General features: G+C 42.8%; 1 long non-coding RNA gene across 1 annotated transcript in view; it reads right to left on the reverse strand.

Moving 5' to 3' along the window:
* Positions 1 to 25193, reverse strand: part of LOC125281072 (uncharacterized) — a 197979-nt gene that overhangs the window by 144473 nt on the left and 28313 nt on the right. The gene's annotated exons all lie outside the window — the stretch shown is intronic.

A 25193-nucleotide genomic window follows, 5' to 3' on the forward strand; every position in this document is an offset into this window, starting at 1 on the left:
CAAACTTCTCCTGTGTATACAGTGACAAGCACATGACAGCCACTCAGAAAAATATTTGTGGAAGGAAGGAGGGAGGGAAAGAAAAAAAGAGAAAGGAAGGAATACTTAACTGGCAACATTTTATCTGGAATGATCTGGACTAGGAAGGCATCTAGAGCTGAAAATGTGCTCCAGGGGGAAGATCTCCAAAGGCTGGTTTTTATCTAAGCTCTTAGAGCTCTGGCTAATGGAGCCATTTAAATTATTTATATAGTTCCAATTGCCAGAAAAGAAACATGGACTTTAAAGAAGACTTACTCCCCAGAATACAATGTAGATATTTGGCTGAAATGGTTCTATGCCGCCATTGCAATCCAGGTGTAATTTACCTGGGAATGCAACAGACAAAACTCACACACAGGAGTCCAGCCACAAATAATGTGCTCCTGTAAGAAGAACAGAATAGGGTCTGGGGGAAAGGAAGGCCAAGCCATTTGCTTAGGGCTCAGCTTTTCTTAGCCTTTGAAAGAAAGGCTTCAGAGGTCATCATGGTTTCTGCATAAAGGAGTGCATCGATTTAGGGATATAAAGGGGAAAATCAGCAGGATGTTGTGTGATGATGCAGGTACACTTGAGGCGAAGAAGACTTTAAAAAGAGACTTCAGGGGCGCCTGGGTGGTGCAGTGGTTAAGCGTCTGCCTTTGGCTCAGGGCGTGATCCCGGCGTTATGGGATCGAGCCCCACATCGGGCTCCTCTGCTGGGAGCCTGCTTCTTCCTCTCCCACTCCCCCTGCTTGTGTTCCCTCTCTCGCTGGCTGTCTCTGTCAAATAAATAAATAAAATCTTAAAAAAAAAAAAAAAAAGAGAGACTTCAAAAATGCTAAAATGTGCTCTAAAAACATAATTTAATTAACAGTATTCAAATCTCTATATAGCCACATACTACTTATCTACCTCAGATGTTCTCACAGGAGTTTCCTTTCCTCTGAAGACATTGCCCCTCACTCTTCCTTCCTGCTGGTGAATAGATTCAACTCCTCAAGGATCCTGTCTTGAGGCATCAAATATTTGGTTGCATAAGAACAGTTTCTAGGCATAATCCTGCTTGACAGCAACCCCTTCTGCAGAAGGCAGACAAGCTCTGGGAATCCCCCAGGGGTGTTTCTCTGTGCTCCGTGTATTTAGTCCCCTTCATCTAGCTACAGCCTTCTTCCTTCCTGCTCACATCTGAAGCACCTGGTTACCCCACCGGTTTCTACCACAAACAGCACCAACATCGAGGCCACTGTCTTCCCTTAGCAGGGCAAGGGGGGGTCAGTGCTTATTTCTGAAGTCCCTGGTGTCCACAGGGCCAATACCAGTTGTTGCAAAGGGATCCTACAGTCAGGAGAGGCTAGGCTGTTAGACAGTAACATTCGGCCCCAAACCCTCATGGTCTGACGCAACCAAAACTAATGTCTTGGGCTCGAAGAAATGTCTGTTGCAGGTGCAGTCAAGTTTCCTGCAGGAGTGGCTCTGTGAGAAGGGAGGCTTTCCATCCATAGCTCTTCTGTCCCCACCATCCTTTCCCGATTGCTGCTGTAGGAGAAAGGAGCATGGAGCCTGGAGCACCAGCCTGGAAGGGGCACACATCACTTCCCATTACGAGCAATTGCCAGGAGCTAACGGCGGTTGACACGGAAGCCACTTTAAGGAAAGGCGATGAGGAGGCTAGTCGTCCCCGCATGCAGAGATTACCAGAAGCACTAAGAACGTCCACCATAGATCATTAGTAGGATTTCCTGTTCTTTTCTCAGTTCTTCAGCACAGATTTTTGTCCCTTAAGATTCAGAACTTTCTCGTGAGCTCCAGTTCTGTAGAACTGCCCTCATCACGCAGAGGCTTCAATACCTCAGTACTGCGAACCCCACACAATAAAATACATCCACCTGCTTCTCCCCAAATGCTTGTCTGTCCTATGTTTCTTAGTTCAGGAGATGGGACTGCTGTTTGGCAAGCTTCTTGTGCCTGAAACCCTGAGGTTATCCTTTCTTTGCTCTATCCATTCCGTGAGCCTTCCTATCCCATCAGTAACCAAGTCCTGTCAATTCTTAAATGCTCTTGTATCTCACTTTTATATATTTCCAAGGAACCAGTTTTGATAAGGCCACACCTGGTCCACTGGCTATCCATCTCCTACCTTCATCTCCCCCTTCACCCCAAATTCCTCTCCTCCAACAACCACACGTTAGCTCACCATGGCCAAGGAACATCTGCCAAGGAGTTCCATTCCTCTTAGAACAAATCTGAACATCTAACATCTGCTGGAAATCCCAGACTTGTCCTTTCCAAACCTCCAGGCTTTGCCCATGCTCCTTCCTCCCCACACTCCCTGTGCTGTGCTCACACACAGAGTAGGGACTGTCTGTTTTCATCTCCTCTGTTGGATCCTGTCTTTGGAGTCCTTCACATCTCATGGGCTTTGAACATGGTCCCACAGGGGGTCTCAGAGCCAGATCACAGAGGGTCATAAAGCCAGAACCCTGGGTGTCGCAGAGCCAGATCACGGGGGGTTAGAGAGTGAGATTATCAGGGGTCGCAGGGTAAGAGGGTCACAGGATGGTTTGACGGCAAGTCTTTAGGGTCCTAAACCACATCTTCTTCCCACTACAAGCTCTTAAGTCGAGAGTACTTCATTAATATCTGTTGGGTTGAACTGCAGAGAGAAGAGTAAATGTACAGAACCCTTTAGGTGAGTTAAGGAAATCTGAGAAGATGTGGTTGGCTGCTTGCAAGCATTTCTTTGGGTGTTTCAGTGTCAATGAGAAATACTTAATTATATTCCTTTCCTAAAGACCACTGCAGGCTTTTGATAGAAAGATAGGGGGCTTTAACAAATGTTATTAAAGCTCCTTGAGACACTCAAAGAACCTTTAAAAATGTGATTCCCACTTTCATCTTTATGGCCAGAAATGTTAAGTACTTAATTAGCATTTTATCAAATCACTAACTCGTAGGGAAAAAGGAGTGGAGATCAAACATGAAACTTTCTAAAAACAGAACACCAGATCCAGCCTACTCATTCCCGTATCTTCTGGGAAATAACCAACAGAACACGGGGAGCTCATTGCTGATATTTTCGCACCTGCCACCTCTCACATCCGCCAGGTGTTCCTCTCCTTCCAAGGTCGGATATTTGAAAAGTCATGCTGGCCATGAACTTCAATCCATCCCCACAGTCTCCAGGGAAAATCATTTAATTGTTTAAGTTTTCACAATAAGAGAACCATAGGAGAAAATGAAAGCTGTACTTCGACACCAGGCTCCATTATGTGATCTGCAAGAAGGTCCAAGTAGTAGCCACCAGTCCTTGGCTCTCTGGTTTATGACAGCCTCTGTTTAGGGCTCCACGCGGGCTGCCATATTTACTCCTCGTTGTATTAAACATCACAGGGGGGTGAGGTAGCTCTGTGCATCTCCAGTTTGCAAATAAGGAAACTAAGACCTGGCAAAGCCTTCGTTAACATTTGCTAGTGCTTAGTAAGTACTTCCTCTGTCATAGACTCTGCACTAAGTGCACTAATTTACCTTTTTAAAAATATCTTATTTATTTATTTATTAGAGAGAGAGAGAGGGAGTGCACAAGTTGGGGGGGGTCGGGAGGGGATGAGGATAGGGAGAAGCAGGCTCCCCACTGAGCAGGGAGCCCAACGCAATCCCAGGATCCTGAGATCATGACCTGAGCCGAAGGCAGACACCTAACCGACTGAGCCACCCAGGCACCCCCTAAGTGCACTAATTTAATTGTCCAATCCTCACGTGCTCTTGCACTCAGACGCTCTATGAGGAAGCTGTGTTCTGGCTGCTGACAAAGGAATCTGATCTCCTACCTTCCAATAATGTTGCCATCTTAAGAGCGACGTGTTTAAAAATGACCAAAGACACGGAAGAGAGAATGTGAGATTAGCAAGGATGTTGCAGAGACCCGGCCTGGGAGAGGAGGACATTATTTCCACCTCCATTTCACTGGATGCAACTCAGCATCATGGGCCCAGCCTCACTGCAAGAAGCATTCTCTGCAGATGACAAACTAAGAAAAAAGGACCCCAATGTCTATATCGTTAGAAACACCAGGTGTGCCTTTTTCTTTCATAATCCAGCACACAGGTTCTGATGGAGGTTGTGTTCTCTTAACAATGAGGGTACAGGGGCCCCTGGGTGGCTCAGTAGGTTAAGCATCTGCCTTCAGTTTAGGTCATGGGGTCCTGGGATTGAAACCCACATTGGGCTCCCTGCTCAGCGGGGAGCCTGCTGCTCCCTCTGCCTCTGCCGCTCCCTCTGCCTCTGCCACTCCCCCTGCTTGTGTTCTCTCTCTTGCTCACTCTCTCTCTTTCAAATAAATAAATAAATTTTTTATGAATAAAAAAATAATTTAAAAAACAATGAGGGAATACACAATTATATAAAGGAAGGGAGTAAAAACATGGGCTTTGGGAGTCATGCGAACCAGGGATTCTAAATCATTCTCTGCCATTTGTGAATTCTGTGACTTCTAGCAAGTTCTATAATTGTATCATACCTATTTCCTTAGCTATAAAATGGTACATTGTTTTTGTCAATTATTTGTTCTTAAAACCAAGATCACTAGGTACTTAGGAAAAAAGAAAAAAGATGAACGAAAATAGATATCCCCCGCTCTCATGAAAATTATATAATAGCAGAGAAGGCAGACAGTAATAAGATAATCAATAATCATAAAAATAAATGGAAAGTTGTATTAGTTGTGAATGTTAATAAGCATGTGTGCATGATGTCACTAGAATATATAATGGGATATTTGTCAGAAGAAATTAGGGGAGAATTTTCTGACATGACCATGACTGCTGTGAGCTCTGAAGGAAGAGGCAAAGGGAAATGCGCAGGCTGAATGTGAGGGTTCTTTTCAAAGGCGTTACGTGAGATCAGAGAGAAATTGGCCCGCTGGAGGTGAGTCCCTGTTTTCCTTACACGAACAGATGTAATGAAGACAGTAAAAGTTATGAGTGGTTTTTCTAACACTGTGTACAAAGGAAAGATACGACTGCACAGTCCACCTGCCCAACACACACAGAAACTGAAACAAACAGAAGCAAAAACCTCTCTTCCCTGAAAGGCAGTACGTGAATCCTGTGTTAGCAATGCTCATCGCTTAGTGTGTCTCTGCCGTTCTCCTCGCTCATTCACTGCACGACCTCTCGCACTGGGGTGCAGACTCAAGCCTAAGAAATGCGTGATTTATGAGTTTTTACTTTTGTGTTCTGTTGAACCAGTCTGTCTCTTGTCCTTGAGAGATGGATCAAACCATAACCGTTTTTTGCACCAAAATAGTGGCATGGCAGCCAGTATACAGTCAGAGCTCAATACTTGTTAATTTTGGCCTTCGATCTTCACAGCCCTAGCGACTGAGACAAGTGTAGCACTGCCTCTCTGTGCAGCCCATGTTGTATCAGCTGCATGCGGATGTCAACTAGCATGTCTCCAACATGTCTCTGAGAAGCTAGAGGTCATGTGTCCCTTGATGACACATCAGAGTATTTCAGGACAGCATGTCTCATTGGGCTGGAGGACATAATCATGGATTCCTAATCACCATCTACAACTTGCTGGACCTGGCATTGGAGAATCATCATGCCCCAAATCTGAAGAACATAAGTCCCGTCTACAGTGTCCTATGTGGCTCCTAAGAATCACTCTAATTGAGAAAGAACATTAAGTTAAGCGCGAATGAGGCACATCTGATACTTAGTATGTTTATTTTCTTCTTATTTTATTTTTTTTCAAATTCCAAGTGAGAATTATAAATTAAGATTGAGCTGGCCTTTTCATAAGAGCTGAAGTGCATTCCATCAGAGAGTTGGCAACACAAGTTTCTGGGTGAGCAGACACCTGTGTTTTGGCCTCCTCCTTGCTTCTCAGGAGAGGAGATTCAGAGAGTGATACACATGGATAGTGGCTTTGCCACTTCGTGACTATTAACATGCTTAAATAGCATGGTATGTATAAAGCAACCAGCACAATACCAACCAGAGACCAAGGTTAGACAGCAGATACACTGACTTGTATGCCTAGCTCCATTCGTTTACTGGGCATAGTTTTGCCTGAACGGTTCTATATAAATTTGGAAGCTACATCTGGGCTCCACAGAGAAAAGCCATGATGAATCAGTGATGTCTGCCAGTGTCATGGGGAGGAGAGGTGATGAGGGGGCATGTGGCAGCCTCAGATTCACATATCTATCATCCCTGTAAAAGGCAGTTACCATGACTCCCCACCCTCCACAATGTCCCTTGGCATCAGTGGCCTCATCAGTCTAATGGGTACAGTCAGACGGACCATATGTACGTCTCAGGGTGACAGGAGCTGCAGCTGAGTTGATGTCTGAGAAAACTCTTAGCAAGGTAAGTCGTTGAAAAACATTATTTGAATGATTATTTTTGCATTATTTAATCATTCACAGATCATAGAGTGGCTTGTAGAACCTTATAATTTTATTGCATCACAAAGCCTCAGGTTAGTAATGCAAAATTAGAACAAATATTGTCTTGGAATTCAGATGAGTGTATTCTGACTCCATTGCCCTTTCCCCAGGATCCAGACTCCTTGTCATAGCAGAAATTCCTGACATTATCTAGCACCAGTCTCTGCCTGTGAACACATCTGCCAGAACTCTACCTCGTGTTGTCCTATCTCTGCTTATAATAAACACAGAAGCTTCCTAAACATAGGAGTCTTCTCTGATGTGTTCCTGGCAGTATCCCTCAGGCTCAAGAATCTGGCACATCGTAGGCCCACAGGAAAGATTTTGTATACCCCTTCTGGGAGGCGGCCCTATAACGAAGTAGAGGCCCTGGGACAGAAGGCTTTGCTGTCATGGGCAAAAAGATTCTACTTCCCCACAATGTACTTGCAGGTGGGTGCAGTGTGGCAATGGGTCATTCGACACAGTGTGTGCAGCCAGGGAGTTGGGGTAGCTCTCCACTCTCCTCTCGTCTATCAGTGGGTACCCAGGAAGACTCCTTCCAGAGATGGGAAGCCAGATCCAGCCTCCTGATTCAGGGAACCTTGCTGTTGAGTTCCTGTGTCAAGACCCCAGGGGACAATGGATGACTAACTGAACTCTACATTAAAACCTAATGATACACTGTATGTTAACTAATTGAATTTAAATAAAATAAGTTAAAAAAAAAGATCCCAAGGGGACGATAATGAATTCTAAGTAAAAGTGTAGTCTGGGGCAATGATGACTACTTCACAGCACAGCAGTGGGCAGGTTCTCGGTGGGGGAGAAAAGGTAGACGTCCTGACCTAAGAGTCCACCCATGGAATTTATTCCAGATTTCTCTTCTGACTCACTTTTACCCATTCATCTCATTGCAATCTCTGGAATCGTTTTAAAACAGAAAACGATTGAATGCCTTTCTTGTTCATTTCTTAAAGTTCTTCAGTGGCTTCTCATTGCAAATAGAGTAAAATACAAAGGACGTTCAAGTGTTAGACTCTAGGAGATAATTCATAGTCTGGAACTCCCTGCCTAACTTCCCTATGCTTTCCCTCTCATACCCTATAACAGCCTCCAGGGCGTTATTTCCATTTGCAGAGCTCTTCCCACGTGATGTGTTGGCGTTTAACTTTCTCTGCTTCGGGTTCTCTTTCCCCTACACTGTACGAGTCTGGCCCCTTTCATCTTCTTTTCTCATTTTAAATATCATTCGCTCCCACCATCCTATTGAAATAGGTGCCCTATGTTGTTCTCCGTTAGGAACACTGTTTGTTTTCTTCCTATCACTGACAGCAATGTATTATTATCTATTCATTGCTTTGTTCGTATTTTATTAACTGTCATCTTTACTGGACTGGAAGCTTAAAAGCAAAGACCAAATGGTTTGATCTTCCTCTGGATACAAGTATCTGCAATTGAATCTTGCCTAAATCATTGTTTAATGCACATTGTAGGTCTTAATAAAATTTGCAGAAGGAAGGGCAGGAGCTGCAAAGGAAGAAAGGAGGGAGGGAGGGAAGAAGGAGGGAGGGGAGGGGGCAGGAAATGGACAGATCATGATGTCAGGGAGGGCTATGAATTCACTACCATGTAGGAATAACCATCACTGATGGTTCTTCCTTCAACAACAAGTTCAACTGACACCTCTATGAAATCATCCCTGCTGCCCCTTCTCTATGTTCCCATCACGCGCATTCGTTATCTTTGGAAAGAAAAGCAAAACAAGAGTTACGATCGTTTGCCATGCCACTCCCACCACAAACACGCAGATGACAGAGAGCCCTAGCGCGCTGGTGCATGATACTCGGACAATAAAACGAACTCTGGCTGTTGTTAATACTAGTTTCAGTGGTACTGTCATAAATAAACTCTGTACTTTCTTTGTGAACAAAATTCAACTTTGTCCTTGCCAAGTCCATGTCTGTTGGTGTCAGGCTTATCACTCAGGACATGAGCCTCGGGCTGAGGCTTTTTCTGTGCTTCTGGCCCCGTGACATCCCAGCATCAGTAAAGGCTAGGCCTCCCACATGTGCGTTAGAGCGGCTCTTCTTCAATTTAATGTGCAGACAGAATACCTGGGGATCTCGTCAGAGTGCAAATTCTGATTCAGTGTATCTGGGGTGGTCCAAGCCTCTGCCTGTCGAACAATTCTAACACACAGACCACACTGAGCAGCCAGGCTCGATAACACATTTGAATCCAGACAGTCAACATAAAAGCACTTGGTCAATCGCTGGAGGAATTTTCTTGTCAGTTGACAGAAACCCCCCGGTAAGCCTAGAGCCATAATTCAGTGTCAAAACCAATTTCAGATATTTTGAATGGTAATGACAATCACATAAACCACTGGTTAGTGATTGGCCATGCATAACACGGGATTAGTATTACCTTGTATTGACAGAGGCTCTCGCGTCAAACAACCTGGGTTCTCACCTTCCTGAGCCATTTGCTAGTTATGGGACCCTGGTAAGCTATGAAAACCCTCTGAACCTCTGATCTCCTTATCTGTGGGGTAGGCATAGTAAAAATACCTCTTCACTAGAGTCCGTGAAGGAACTAAAACACAGCACACCGCTCTTAGCACAGTGCCAGCGGAATATAAGTGCACTGTATTTTTTATCTTTTTTTTTTTTTTATTGGCAGTTCTCCTTTTCTGGGAAGCCATTCCCAATTCTCACTAGTGAGAGATACTTATTCTTAACTCAGTGTTGCCGAAAGAGCATTGGCTGATAACGATCCATTCCAGATCCTTGTTTCAAAGAGATATCTACATGTCTTCATCCCAATGGGCTACAGTCTTACTTGCAGACAAGCGGGGTTTGTTTATCTGTTGGAGGAGGTCATTGAGAAGGCCTGACTGCTGGTTGACCCTCAAGCTGGACCCGGACATTCAGAGGCTCCTCATCTCCTCCCTTGTCCTTGGAGTGTTCATTCTGTCCTTACCCCCATTCCCACAGTGAGAGCCACCTCCAAGGACACAGCCTTGAGACAGCAACGTGCTGCTGAGACCCTCAGATGGTGTATGTAACTGAACCCCATCCAAGCCTCTCTATAAACTTTTAAGATGCTGGTGGGAGTGCAGAGATCTCCTCACCTAGTGCCCAAGACAAGCCTCATACATATATTTCCTTGTTCCTAAAATTGTCACTTACCCATATGAAGTGGTCTGCCTCTTCCTCCCATCTCCCTCCGACTTCCATGTATGGGGGACAATTTTTGAACCAACAATATCCCAGGTGGATCATTATATTCTGATTTTGATTATGTGACTTTTTTGGATAATTCAAAGTGGTGTTTCTACCGCTTTCTTTAGTACCAGAGGTTTCAACAGTTCTCTAAAATATCTCTTTACAATACATCTACCCCTCTTGTCAAGACCCTGCAAAACCAGCTTCTTCAGGGAAGCCATTCCTGATACCCCCAGGAAGCTCCCTCTTCACATTCAGCATCGGTGGCGACATTTGTGAGTTGCCTTGGGGCACAGTTGAGGTGGTTCCCCTGCAAGATTAGCTTCCATGGCATGTGTGTATATATTGTTTTTCTTTTAGTCCTAACGTGAACTTGGTTAACATTAATTAAAAAAAAAATATCTAGTCTAAGGGAGGTGATAGTACCTCTCTTAATTGATAAGGTCCTGCCAGGGCAATTGAATTCCATATTAATCACTGGACTCTAGAAGTCAGACAGACCCACAGGAGAACACACAGACTTAAATAGTAAGAGTCCTGAAGTGAGTCCAAATCTTATTGTATCAGCAAGAGAAGAAGGGACAGGCAAGTGGACAATTATGTTGGCAAGACTGAACATTTCCCTGTGGAAGAGCAGGTGGACTTCCCATAATGCCCCAAAGAGAACTGTGTGCTGAAATAAATCATGACATAGTTCTTAAAATATTTTCTAATGATACAAGTTGTGCAAAGCATGGCATGGACTGAAATAGCAATAATGAGTTCTTCATTTGAGATGTCCGAACCCAAGCTGAACGGCCATTAAATGAGGTTCTTTGCTTTGCTACACAAGCTTCAGATGATTGCTCGAACTAGACGCCTTCACTATTAGCTCCAGCCTTGAGAAGCTAGGATTATGTCTGAAAGCCACAAGAAGGTAGCAACTATGTCCTCACATTAGGCCTAGCACCCAGTAGATCCTCAAAAAGTACAGGACTGAATGAGCCAATTAGACCCGTTTCATCCCAGACCACAGGGAACTAGCTCTCTGGCAGGTGCCCTAAACCTACCTGTTGACTAACAAATACCAAAACAAAACTTTAGGAGCCTTCTGGGTAGTGAATTAGCTTTCAACAGCCAGAAAAGTTTGAACTAAGAAGAATTCCTTACCCTAAATTTCCCATTCTAATTGTGAAGACACAAGCAATAAATGTAATTACCTTGTATTCACATTCATGTCATAACTATTTCTTACCCAGTGTCTGTAACTATCTCAATTATCTGGAATGGTTTAATACCACAGTCAAAAATAGGGTAGAGTTGGCAATAACAATAAAGCTAAAGAGGGTCCTGGCTACTTTATGACTCTGTGGAGCCATTATGTTCCTCAGCATCCAAGTGAGGCAGATAACAAGAGGACATTAACATTTTAGCATCCTCAAGCAACAGTATGGTTATTGCTTATTAATTATACCAAAGGAGCACAGCTAATGAGTTTAATAGGTAGCATTATGCATGCCAGTGACAGATCGGAGGAAGGCAGTGGGCCATATAAAATTCTTTAGGGGAACAACTGGCACCATCTATTACCAGTTACTCAGCATACCTAAGACAAATGGAAATAAGCATGAAAGGCTGGGAGAGACCTTGATCCATGGCCTTTTCATTTTGAGTGTAGATTAAAATTTGTGCATTGTAATAATCATTTTCACAGGGATTATTTTTTTCCCTTCAAAGAAAACTCACAACAAGTTTGAATCTTTTTTTTCTTATCTCTCTTTTTCCCCCAGTGAGAGTAAGGGCAGAGGAAGTGGAGGGTAGGAGAGAAACGTCTGCATGTTTGAGAAGTGTACTTACCATGAAAAGTAATTTATAGATCAAAAGGTAAGCATATTTTGAATTCACAAAGTGATGCTGTGCTGTTTTCCAAAAGCACTTCTGAAATTTGTATTCTTATCTTCATGCATTAGTGAACATACCTCTCCACCAAAAGGTGATTGTTTTAATTTTTTCATGTATTTTTAAATCCCCTATCTAATGTAAAATTGTATCTGATAGTTTTTTTAAATTTGTATATCCTTGGTTTCTAGTGCATTTTTCATTATGTCAAGTGTCTGCCATTTATTCTCTTATAAATTACCCATTCCTCTCATTTACAATTATCTTAAAGTTGTTTTTCCTGTTAATGTGGAAACTATATATTCTGGGTATTGGTCAATAAAAACCCACAGATGTTGAGATCATCAGACAAGGACGTTAAAACCTTGATGAGAAACATGTTTAAGGACATAAAGTTAAATATAGTTATGATGAAAACAAATGAAAAATCTCAAAACAAATGAAAATTATTAAAAAGAAGCAAATTAATGCAAATAATACAATAACTGAAATTCACTTGGCTGGCTGGCTGGATCGATGGATGGATGGATAGATGCTTGGATAGATTTAGAATCCTAGAATACATGGATTTAGAATCTCAGAAAGAGAGGAAAAAGAGAATGGGAAACACTATTTGAAGGTATATTTTGGAAGCTATCCATTTGCCATCATCTCCTTAATAGATCAGTTCCCAGGAGCTGACTTCTCCACTCCTAGACACCCTCCATTGCGAAGACCCTGCATTCCACCCAACTTAGACAGTTCACTCTGTGAGGTAAGCCTGTATCACACCATCACAGCATCAACATCTCCTAGACAATCTTCTCTTTAGTATCCCATCTTCTGACCACTATCTCCCTCTCCTTGAGATGACTACATCTTGGAAACCTAAGACAACAATATTTGGATCTTCTGAGACCTTCCTTTTGCCAACACCATCACTTTTTCACTGTCTCCCATCTCGTGCTGTCTGTTTTCTCTCCATCTACAGATATGGAAATCTGTTATCTCTAGCAATGCCTTCCAAAATCCTCAGTTCCCTTGCCCTTCCCCAACTCTGAAACTCCACACCAATCATTTGCCTTGTGTCTGTGGACTCTGTTGGAGAATGCTCAGAACCATGTTAACCGGTTGTACTTTTAAATTGATGTCTGTAACTCCAATATTAATATCAACTACAAAATAGTTCCCGAAAGTTTATTTTTCAGCCTCTCTGAAGACATTATACATATTATGGTCTCTACTCAAACCTCTAGCATTCTTTTCTCCAATCTAACCTGCCAATAACTTTCCCCCACTCATTATTCAAAAAAGAACACTCACTGAAAGGAGTGCACTCATCCTCCTTCTAATAAAAAAAATCAACAAACTTTTTTCTTTGCATCTGGACTCAGAGGCTCTGTCTTTGCCACTATTAAAATGGAAAATGAACAATGGATTGGATTTTACCAAAGCTACTCCACCAACTTGGGTTTGAGCACCTTGTGTTCTAACCCCAACTACCTACTTGAGAGCTTCCCTCACGTGGTCGTCCTCTTTCTCCAGCTCTACCAATTTCTAAGTCACCACTGGGATTGTATCAGTAACATAGCAAAGTTTGTTGGAAGGGTGTTTATGGCCAAGATCCTACCTGATTACCTGTGCACTATGCAGCCACTCTGCTGTCATTTCCTCTGCTCCGCGAGGGCTCCCTCCCAGCACTTTATCCATCCTACTCCTGCTACCCACTCTACTGCCACATCTTTCTGGTCATAATAAATGGCTCCATTTTTCCGCCAGTTGCCTAAACAGGAAACCTAAGACTCACCTTCTACCCCTATCTTTCCCTCTCCCCTGGTATCCATTCCACTAGGACGTCCTAAAAGTTGCAGACCTAACTACACGTCAGTTGTGTTCTCTCCTTCTACCACCACTGTGACTCTGGTCAAAATGATCATTATCTCCACATGGAAGACACAGACAACCTCTCCTCTCCCCATCCTAACACCCACAGTTCCTTATCCTCTAGAGTGACCTTCTGTAAACAAACTTTGTATCTTGGTACTTTTTTCACTTAAAATTCTTCCATGGCTTTCATGCTTACAGTAAAATCCAAACCCCTTGCCCTGCCTACAAAGCCCCACATGATCTGGCCCCACGCATGCTCTCAACCTCAGTTCTAAGTATTCTCTCACTTTCCCACAACGATCCCGACACCCTTACTTCCCTTCTGCTCCTTGAACACAGCCAGGTGATTCCTGTATTAGAGACATTGTGATGGTCGTTCCCTATGTTCATTTGTTCTGGCTCTTCAAATAGCGATCTTCCTCATTTTTCAAATATCAACCCAAATTTCACCCTTAGACAGATTCTTTCTTTGTGTAAAGTCACACACACACACACACACACACACACACACTATTTCCTTCTCAAAATTTAGTGTGAAATTTAAGTTTGAAATTATCATTTATTTAATGTCTCCTCCTCCCACATGTAAGATTGATGAGAACAGCAATCCTGTCTGACTGGTTTACTGCTGTATTCACATTGCTAAGAATGACCCTGAGTACAGAGTAGGCACTCAATAAATGTTTATAAAATGAATAAACAAACAAGCGAGAAAGCAAATAAAATATTAAGCTAAGCTAGCTTCAAATTAGCTTCTGTTCCCATTAGCTTATGAACAGAGATAGGAAATGGCGTTATAGTGGTTAATATTTATGAATTCAATTCTGGATATTAGGGTGGCTCAGTTACAGGGATGTCATCGCAATATCAACCCTTGCTTATTGGGCATACAGAAATATATATTGCTTCTAAGCTTAGGTTACTCTCTAAGAGCTGGGAAAGGATACAGTTAAAATCAGGACGCATCAACTCTGATGGAAGAAGTATGTAATAGGAAGAAAAATATGAGTTAAAACAGTTACCTCTTAAAAAGGAAGTGTTTCATAAATGACCTTGAGAAATTTTCAATTTTTTTTAACCTGTAAATAGATTGTATTAAATCTTATTTAAAGTCCATTGTAGAACTCACTTTCCATGCTCTATGATCGAGTATGTTCAGATTGAAATCCAGGGAGAAAGCATGTGGGCACAGGACATCTGAATGTGGAAAGTTATCCAAATTGGAAAACAGAGATAGCTAATATCTGTATCTATATCTGTATCTATATTCCGCATTTACCATATATGTCAATATCCTTACTGATTCAGGAAAATGGTGCATCAAATAAGAATTCTTAGCTTACTGTAACTTGTTATCTGTGTGTCCTTGAACAAGTCATTTCCTTTCTCTCAGTCTTAGTTATTTCATTTCTAAAGTGAGGGAATTAATAACATCCAACACAGTTGCTATTATGAGTAAACCATATACAAAAGTCTCTATAGATTCTAAAACCATCTGTATGTAATAATTATTTGCCGTTGCACAAATTTACAGAAATAGGGGAGAAACGTGTTTTTTCCATAAAACCCAGAGGGTGATTACACTGCCTATGATTCGGGTTTATTAGTGTTTGTGTTATTGTTGTTGGTATTATTATTGTTGTATATTTAGCTAACATTTTTGAGTGTTTGTCATGTGCCAAACACTGAGTGAAACACTTTATAAACTCTTTAAACCACATCAAATCTTTGTCAAGTGAGTGTTAATAGAATTCTAATTTTATAGATGAGGATACTGAAGTTTTCAGAGTAGCCAAGTAACTTTCCCACTGCAATGAGCTTCTGATAAATACTAGCACCAGAAGAAAACTCCATGCCCTTGGACACACATGCCATGGTCTCACCAGTAGAAAATTAACAAGGGTTCACTTGGAAAGTCAACTACAATGAACCAGAACTGTTCCTCTCTTTCAAGGCAGGCGGACTAGATCTACTACAGTTGCCTTGACCTTGCAAGAGTAGGAGAGGTTATGCTCTACAGTGCAGGGTGTCCAAAATTCTTCGTTTCCGCACATAGTGCATAGATCCCATAAACCGTCCCGTCTTCTTTGCTGACTGACCACCCCTCCTCCAACCACACCCCTGTACCCACAGCAGCAAGCATATTCTGTAATATCCATTTACCCATCATATTACCTTTGCCCATAACAATGTCCCTCTACACTATATCTGGGAATGGAGAGCAGGAGCTTGGACCTGCATATGTTTGCTATTTGATGTGCAGATAATTTCTGGGCTATCCCAGCTGCTGTTGGCCCAGAGGTCTAACTCTCTGAACTAAAGCCATCCTTGCCTCTCCTGCTCAGCACTCCCCCGCCTCCCTTTGAATACAGAATATCAACCACATTAAGGAGTCCTTGACCAGAAACCACCATTTTACTGATATCAATATTTTGAGTTTAACATACTTTAAAAATCTTACCTCCCCAACATATTGAACTTAAGATGTTTTGAAAACCAAGTTCTCTTATTAAACTACTTAATTGTTATCTGTTTTTTAAAGTGCATCACATAGTATAAAACCAACTTGACAATACATATTATAAAACTTAGACCAATACAAAATGACAACTACAATATGTGATTCTGGACAAAAATTGTCCTGGCTCTATTTCCACATTTACTATGGTGAGAGATTCACTTCTTATGAAGATAGTCTAGCCAGTTAGTAGGCAGGGACAGATGGTAGAAGCTTCAATGTTAGGTTGACCTCACAGCTACTCCCTAATAATATCTTCCTTTTTGTATTACTCTGGAGCCTCAAAAACAAGAAAATAATAATTTTAAAAAGCCAGTTCACATGCATCCAGCACATTTCACTTTACAAATCACAAAATATCTATCTCAATCCACACCTGAAACTGGGAAACATGTATTATTAGTATCTCCAATTACAGAGACCTAGATGTATTATGTGGCTTTCCCAAGGCCACACTTCAGAATAAACACAAAGGTAATACTTGAATACATTTTTTTCCTAACTTCTAGTTATATATATTTTCTCTACCTCACTATGGCAGTCCTGTCCCTATTTAAAAATAATTAGCATCCCAAATATCTTCTCTGTTCTAAACTAAAATCCTTCGGTTAATGTTTGGAGGTAATCTGATTAATGTAAGCAGTGTCCCAAACAAAGGACTGCTATCCCCCTTTGCTAATGTTCTACTTGGATTTGGGGTTTTGTCTGGTGCTACTTGCTAAGTGCAAATGTGAGGAGAGTGGCAGTTTTTTTAAGGGGTACAGAAACTGTCATATGAGGATTAACACAATATCTGTAGACGTTTCACCCATAAGAGAGGGAATGGCATTTGCCTTCAAGTGTTTGAACAATTTTTGAAAATTCTATGTATTCTGTGTAGTTCCAAAATCTATATTAGGACAGCACATGCATGTTGGAGGGAAACTAACTTCAGTCCACTCTTCCTTGTCTAGGTTAAGTCTAATATTTCATTGTATCCTGAGCCCTTCTGATGAATGACATATGAATTAATGACAAACATGTTTTAGAAGTCACAGGTTTCCAACTTGAAAACTGACTGCTTTACAGGCATGACCCTAAACACCTAACTCCCAAACCCTTACATGAAACACTTTTCATGACGCAGGTATTCTTCCATTGCTGTGTAACCCTGATGCCCATTTTCTATTTTAAACCCCCATTATGGGGCACCTGGGTGGCTCAGTCAGTTAAGTGTCTGCCTTCGGCTCAGGTCATGATTCTGGGGTCCTGAGATTGAGCCCTGTGTCGGGCTCCATACTCAGTGGGTAGTCTGCTTCTCCCTCTGCCCCTCCCCCTCTTGTGTGCACGCTCTCTCTCACCCTCTCTCTCTCTCAAAAATAAATAAATAAATAATTTTTTAAAAAAGTTTAACCCCCCATTATATCCCCAGTGGATCTCAGAAATAAATCAGTTAGGAATGACTTCAGCTGCAAGTTAGTACTTGACTAAAAGTGCATATTGTGGAATTTGAGAGTTCACCCAGAGTCAATGTCACGAAATGTAAGGCTGGGAATGCCAATGGCATAACATGGTGAAACTGACATCACTGGGAGAAGCTGAGTTACTAGACTCCAACAGAAATGAAGTAGAGGGTATTCCCATAGTGAGTAGGAGACTGGTCCAAAGTAGCACTTCTTGACATGGGATCTGACGGCCATCTGAATCACATTGGCACACTGTGTACAATCCATAGAATTGGCCCTTGTGATTATGTTGTAGAAAAGATCACTCTGGACATTCTATCATGAACAGCTGGCTTCAGAACAAAAGCAGAAGCAGAGAGACTGCAAATGTTTCCATTGCTGCAGGCGGGAGAGGAGGGTTCACAGGAAGTAGAGACATGCATATGTCATCAGAAAGCCATCTACATCCTCGCATTCTGAGGGTCTATAAGAAGGTCACACCCAACGTAACCACTTTACCTTTGAACATGAACTTATTAGTCTGACCTACTTTTCTGGGTGTCGGGAAGATGAACCACCTGTCTGTGAAATTCTCTAAAAATACAGAGAATATCCTGTATTTATTTTTTAATAGGTACTCCGCCAGCTCCAACAGTGGCATCAGCCTTTTAGGAGCCAGTACATAACCTCCCAAACTCCCACCAACACCAGATACCATAGTTATTTGCAGTAAATTTTAGAAACATGTCAGCCATTGAGGTAAATCTTCTCTAGATTCATTTAAATTTAATTGTATTGATGAATGTGCAGGCTAGTCATTTGGAATTGATTTCTATTGATTTGTGTCTAATTGAATTCAATTAAGCCCCAGTGATTTGCATTGAACAAATTAAATTGCACAGACTAATTGGATTGAAGGCATTCTCACTGAGATGGAGAGCATTCATGGGGATGAGCCCACTGTGATATGGTTTTAATATAGGATCCTAGGGTGACAGTTATTGGGAAATTATTAAGACTCGACAAATGTTTCAATTATTAAGAACACATTTTATGGAAAGATGAACTGTATAGGTCTTGTCATTCCATTGAACTCTTTGGCTCCCTAATCTGTAGATAGTTCAAGATTGATTCTAAGTGCTGCTCTTCTAATGGCTTTTGACCTTACTTAAAGAAATAAGGAATGTCTGCAGAGAAAAGAGGAGAGAAAGACGCTAACGTTTATACATCCCTGGGTGATTCTTTTGTGCCTTTGTTTTTGAACGTTAATACTCCGAATATACCCACAAAGAGTTGCTTGCTTTGAATGCACCTTAACATTTCAAATCCTCCCAGCATGTCTGTTCCTTATTCCTACCACCACTACAGTGACCTGGACTGCAAGGTACACCCTGCCAATGCCCCCCCTCAGATCCTTGTCAGTCTTACTTATCCCCTGGAGCTTCTCTGTTGACATTACTGCAAGAAACATCACAAAAATCCACAGGGAGACTATTACATGCAAATTCGAAATGCAGAGTAGTTAATATCCCAAGGAGTGAAACTTCGAGTAAAGATGAGTGAGAGCTGTTATGAACTGAATGTTTCTATCCTTCGAATTCATCTGGTGAAGCCCTAATCCAAAGTGATGGTTTTTTTTAAGAGTCAGGCTTTTGGAGGTTATTAAATTTGGATGAGCTCATGAGGGTAAGGTCCTTATAATAAGACTAGTGACCCTAAAAAAAGAAACAAGAGAACTAGCTATCTCTCTCTCTCTTTCATATGAGAACTTGTCAAGAAGGCCATCTGCAAACCAGGAAGAGGGCCCTTGCCAGGAACCAAAACCTTGATCTTGATCTTGAATTCCCCAGCCTGAGAAATAAATGTCTGCTGCTTAAGCTACCTAATTGATAGTATTTCGTTATAGTAGCCAGAGTAGACTAATACAGTAATTATTGGATACATGTTTTCCCATTTCTTCTTTTGAATGGAGGTCCTGAGGTGCTTTCCTTAAGGTTCTTAAAGTATTCGCAAGGGATCAGTCATTCAACTCCATAATGCGTCTTTGCTTTGGCTTCTCCTATTTCAGAGCTTGTCTCCTATACTTATCCTGCTCCCAAAATAAAGTATACTTGAACCTTTGTTTCAGGGTCTATGACTAGGAAACCCAGGCTAAGCCAATGTAGTTGTCTTAGATTTGCAGATAAAGAAAATGAAACTTATACAGATAACATTTAGCAAATATTTCACATCACAAAATTCACTGAACCTCCATTCAAATCAAGATCTGTGTTACCAGGGCTCCTGGGTGGCTCAGTCATTAAGCATCTGCCTTTGGCTCAGATCATGATCCCAGGGTCCTGGGATTGAACCCCACGTTGGGCTCCCTGCTCAGCGGGAGGCCTGCTTCTCCCTCTGCCACTCCCCCTGCTTCTCCCTCTGCCACTCCCCCTGCTCTCTCACTGTCTCTCTGTCGAATAAATAAATAAAATCTTCAATTAAAAAAAAATATCTGTGTTACCAAATGCCTCACAAGAGGAGGAGCCCATCAGCAAGACACCTTGCTCATCCACAGGGACATATGTGATTTCTGACCTGATCCTTGGCACTCTTGCATCACCCCAGGCTTTGCTTTTATCAGCTCTCCAAAATTGGATTGACTGACATCTATCTATCTGACCAAGTTTCTAATCCAATCAGGAGAGATTCAGTAGGTATTTCAGAACTGTCAATCTTAAAATTAATCTCTGATACTCAACATTCTCAATGATGTGCGTAAGGAATGAGACCCAGGTGACTTTATACACTTTGGCTGCCCCATGTCATACTCTTTGTTTTGTTGGCCTTGGATTCTTCCTAGATTCCCCAGTGCTAACTGACTAAAGATAACTGCAGTCCCCTGGCCTTTGTCATGCTCTGTGCCCAGCAGGTCCGTTTTTCCTTGGAGCACTTTCCTAATTTGGATTAGTGCCCGATACAATATGGCTCCCTAATAACTGAGAAGCAAAGGTGACAGAGAAAACACAGGTAGTTAGTTCAGAGGCTAACCAACCATATATGCTTTCTTATTCCTGCACGAGACTTGGTTTTAGAGCTAGTGGATCCTTCCTTGGGATCTACCCTGGGAATTTTGTCATTGACAGCCACTAAAAAAGATAAGACTGTCCATGCTTGAGCTCATGACATATCTGTCTGTCATCACCTAGGAGTATAGGCTCAATGTCTTCAGCGAGTATTTTTCCGATGCTCACAGTCTGAATGCCCTCATTGAGCATTTTGATAGCACTTTATTTATGATTTTAGAACACAGGACCCCACATTTTCATTTTGCACCGGGCCCTGTAAATTATATAGCCAGTCTTGGGTAAGTTATTGGGAAGTTAATAAAGCTTAAACTTCATGTAAGCCTTCAGAAGAGCCTTCGCAAGGTGTTCACATGGTTCATGTTTTGAGAAAATTCGGAAAATTTGTACGGTAACAATTAAGACTTATTCCTCATCACACATTTTCACAGCACTTCTGTGCGTATGACCTTATCACATTCACAAAGCAAACAAGGGAGCAGGACTCTTGAGGGAGACATTTTAATCCCCAAACCAGGTTAAGAGCCATTTGGAGTTCCCACAGAATTTTGTTCTCCTCTCTTTTAACAGTTAGCAGGCTACAATCTGTCGGGGTCCCTCTTCTATAGCAAATCATAAGCTCCTAGAGGATGGAACTCATGTGTTATTAACCTTTGTCACCTCAGGTCCTGGCATGGAGCTGAGCACTTAACAGACAATCCTAAATGTTTCTTTATCGGATGTTAAAACGTTTACAAGACTTTCTGGAGAACACTACATAAGGCAGTATTGTTTCCTTAAAAAGTGATGGTAATTTTCTTTCTCCCCCCCGCTCCATTTTACCCTTCCACCACAGAACACTGAAGGGCACAGGAATCAAAGGACAGAGAGCAAAATATTTTGAAAAGCTTTTAAGAAATTGTGATCCAAACATTTTCCCAACTGAAGACCTGAGACATCTGTGCAATCCTGGGTAACGAGCTCATTCTGCCTGGTAACTAAGGAGGCAGCTCCTGTGCCAGCAGGTCAGAAATTCATCCGTATGTTCACATTTTTCAGTAGCATCTGGGCATTTCTACTTGGAATCCTAGAATATCAGAGCCAGAAAGGAGCTCGGAGAGCATCTGTTCCAGAACCACATTTCATGTTCCAGAAATTTGGATCCAGCGAGGACTTGAGGATATGCCCAAGACTGCACGGCACATCGGAGTCCAAGCCAGAACCAGCACCATCATCCTCTGGGTGACAGTCTCTTTCTGCCTAGTTTTAAGTTTTCAGTCCTTGTCACTGTCCCTGTCCCTTCCTCTTGCTCAAAAGAACAACCTGAAATAACTAAAAGCAGCAAAATATTTCCAACGCTCCTACCTGGGTATAAGACTGAAAAAGAGCCTATACACATCCTCCTTCAAATTGTGGGGGGCATGGCTGTTTCCAACCTTATAATTCAAGTCAGACAAAAACAAGATCACAAGCTGCAAGAAATATGACTGGAATGTTGAAGTTCCCAATGAAGAGGCAGGACTGGGACTGAATCCCCAGATACTACTGGCTCCGCATCTTGTTAACACCATTAGTTCTGGTTTGGAGCCCTGGAGCCCATGACAACAAAGGTCACCTTACCCTCTCAATTTCTGCCAATCCCTAGGGAAGTGGCCAAAGGACGAACAGCGATCACTTGGCCCCAAGGAGGCATGCTCATGGGGAGAAGAAATATTCTGATGGGCTTCAAAAGCTCTGTCCCAAATAAACTCGACTCCGCAGCCAGATCTGGCCTCTGTCTTTTTTATTCCCTCCTGGTCCTCTCCCCTCCCACCTGCCCGGCCTACCTGTACCTCGGTGCTGTGCACTGCCCTTTCACCGTCTCATCCTTCTGGTTTTTGTTTGCCGGGGCACCTTTGGACTCCCCCTTCTGTACCTGACCTCTGATGGGGACCTTTCTGTTATGAAGGCTTCAGACACACAGTTTTCGATCTCCAATGTGCCCACCGCCCCCTCAGCTCACACCACCCTCCTGCCTCTTGTCCCACCTCCTGTGTTCCCCCTCCAACTAGAAGCACAGACCCCCTTCTGTTTTGGTTTCGGCCACAGGGCTCTCAACTTTGTTGCTCTCCATACCCCTCACCTCTCTCACGTTTAGACATGTGTATGGATCATTCTCTCTGTTCCTTCAGGTCTCTGCCCACACATCAGCTTATCAGAAAGCTTCTCTGGCCATCCTGTAAGATGGGCATCAGCCCAGCCCCTAAAACTGCAATGCTCCTACTACCTGTAGCTCTCTGCCTCCTCCCCCCACCTCACTGCCATTGTGACAATCACAAAATTACAGTGTTACGTAAGTTTACCCTGTGACAACATAGAATACAATTATTTATGGTCTCTCATCTCTAAACAGGAACATAATTTTATGAAGACATGCACTTCCCTTTGTGTTTTTTGGTTTTGTCCCCCTTGATTGACGCTGTATTCTGCATATGACCTTGAAAAGTACTTGTTAAAGTAGATAGAGATTGTAAACTTTTTTTTTAAGAGAAGTTAATACACGTGCAAGTGGTGGGGGGAGGGGTAGAGGGAGAAGGAGAGAGAATCTTAAAAGTGGGGCTCCATCTCACAGCGCTGAGATCACGACCTGCGCCCAAACCAAGAGTCAGACACTCAACTGACTGAGCCACCCAGGTACCCGAGGCTGTAAGCAATTCTAATAAATAAAATATAAAGTGTTTTGATGTTTTATGTAAACTCTTAAGCCCTCTCTACATGAAAGCAGCCATGACCAAACATGACCCAGCCTGCAGCTCACCATCTCTAGACAGGGCAGTCGACTGTCTTCAGCTCCTGTGCTCTGCCTTCTGCTTCTCCCGGGGTTTTCTCTGTTTCCCTAGGTCAGACTTTTAAGCTTTCCAAGCTCCCCCCCAAACAGACAGCTCGCAGAAATTGGTACGAGAATCATCGATTTACCCCTTGGTGTGCATTTACGCCTGTCACGGGGACAAATGCATTCTACAACTCAGGGTCAGCGAGACAAAAGCTACTCTGTGCTCTGACACAGGATTTTCTCCTTTGCAGGGCGGGGGGGAGGGTTGTTTTGTTTTGTTTTAGGCAACAGCAGCAGATTGGATAAGTTTATTTAAGACAAGGAGAACACCTACTTTCCACCAAAGGCTCGCATAGAAAAAGGGTGTGAAGAATGGGAAGAACCCAGGCCTGGGGACCGAGGAACTGTCCTCCTCAAGGCAAGGACTCAAGGGCACGTAGTGTATTTGGAAGATGTGGCAAGCAAGTGAGAACCAGAAGAGTCGGCTAGGAAAGGATGAGGTCTCCAGTCGCTGTGGGTGACTGGACACGGGGAAATGCCGTGGGGTGTCCCTGCGCAATGCCTGGGAGTTATCCCACCCGAGGGCCAAGCAACTGGATGTTTCATATCCTGACTCTTCTCTGCCCTTGCTTGGGGCAGCCAGGGGTCCGTCACGCGTATGGCCTGCCCTGTTTCCCCAGCTCTGGAGAAGTCCCCCAACCACGAAATTCAGTTACTGATATTTGGAAGTCCACAAGGGGGCCTGGCGTGGCAGGACTTGGGAGATAGAAAGAAGCAGGACAGGGGTCGCGTCTGGGAAAAAACGCACTCAGGAAAACAACCACACAAATCTCCCATTTCTGTGAGCGTGTCAGCGTTAGGATTTCTCAGGCATCATCTCGAAGCCTCCTACCCACCCCGTGGGTGACTATGGTTTTTCTCATTTACAGATAAGAAAATCGAGTCTTAGGGGGGTGAGGTGGCTTTTTCTAGAGTCAATCCCTAGAAATGATGAGATTAAGTCGAGATCAAGATTTCTGTCACTAGATCTCTTTACCTCTTTTACTAAAAAAAAGTATGTCCTGCAGAGAAAATATGAGAAGAGGAAGCTAAAGCCCTCACTCCAGACAAATGCTGTGTCAGTGAGTCTGTCCTGTTGGGGGCAAGGGGGCTAATCTGAAAACTCGCCCCAGGTCAAATCAATCACCCCGGGTCAGAATATGAAGTAGAACATTGTCCCTGTTGACATCTTTCCCCAGTCATTTCATAGGTTCCCTCCCAAAATATCCAAATATCCAAAATTCTGCATGGGAAAGCAGTTAACAAAGTAAAATGAGCTTGAGAAAATTACAAGGTTTACATAGTTCTTATAGTTGCTATCTTTGGTCGACAATGATAGAATCAATTAGGATAGAGACATAAAAATATTTAAAGATCATGGTCTAGATGGCAAGAACTACTAAGCACTTTACTTCAATCAGTCTCAAATTCTCCCATCAGCTCTTTGCAATGGGGTGGCAGGCATTTTAGTGGAGCCATGTCTGCCAATTTGCATGCTAATTATGTCCTGGTCCATGCCAAGCCCTTGGCAAGGTGAACTACACCCTGCAAAAAAAAAAAAAAAAGATTGCAGAGAGTTACCTTGTATCACTTCATACCATCAGAATACTAGTTTTGAGATTGCATTTTGCCCTCTTTACAAGCAGTTAGCCTGTTACTATTTCATGAATGTTGGCAGGAGACACAAGACGCCTGGGTTTGGGGGTGAAGGACTTCGTCACGCACGGGAAAGCAAGTGGCATCGTCATCAGCACATTAGCCTTGTTCCTCTTGCCCCCAGTCCCACGGGGAGGCGAGCATAACATGGCCCAGATTATGGCTACACACTTGGGGCGTTTGCTTCACATCTAAGGCATACCTGGTTTGGGAATTCTATTACTTTTATAGCAGGGTGTAAACTAGCCTTCAGTTTGTCCCGAGGAAATGTTACC

The sequence above is a fragment of the Ursus arctos genome, unplaced genomic scaffold (assembly GCF_023065955.2).
Source record: "Ursus arctos isolate Adak ecotype North America unplaced genomic scaffold, UrsArc2.0 scaffold_6, whole genome shotgun sequence".
NCBI classification, from domain to species: domain Eukaryota; kingdom Metazoa; phylum Chordata; class Mammalia; order Carnivora; family Ursidae; genus Ursus; species Ursus arctos.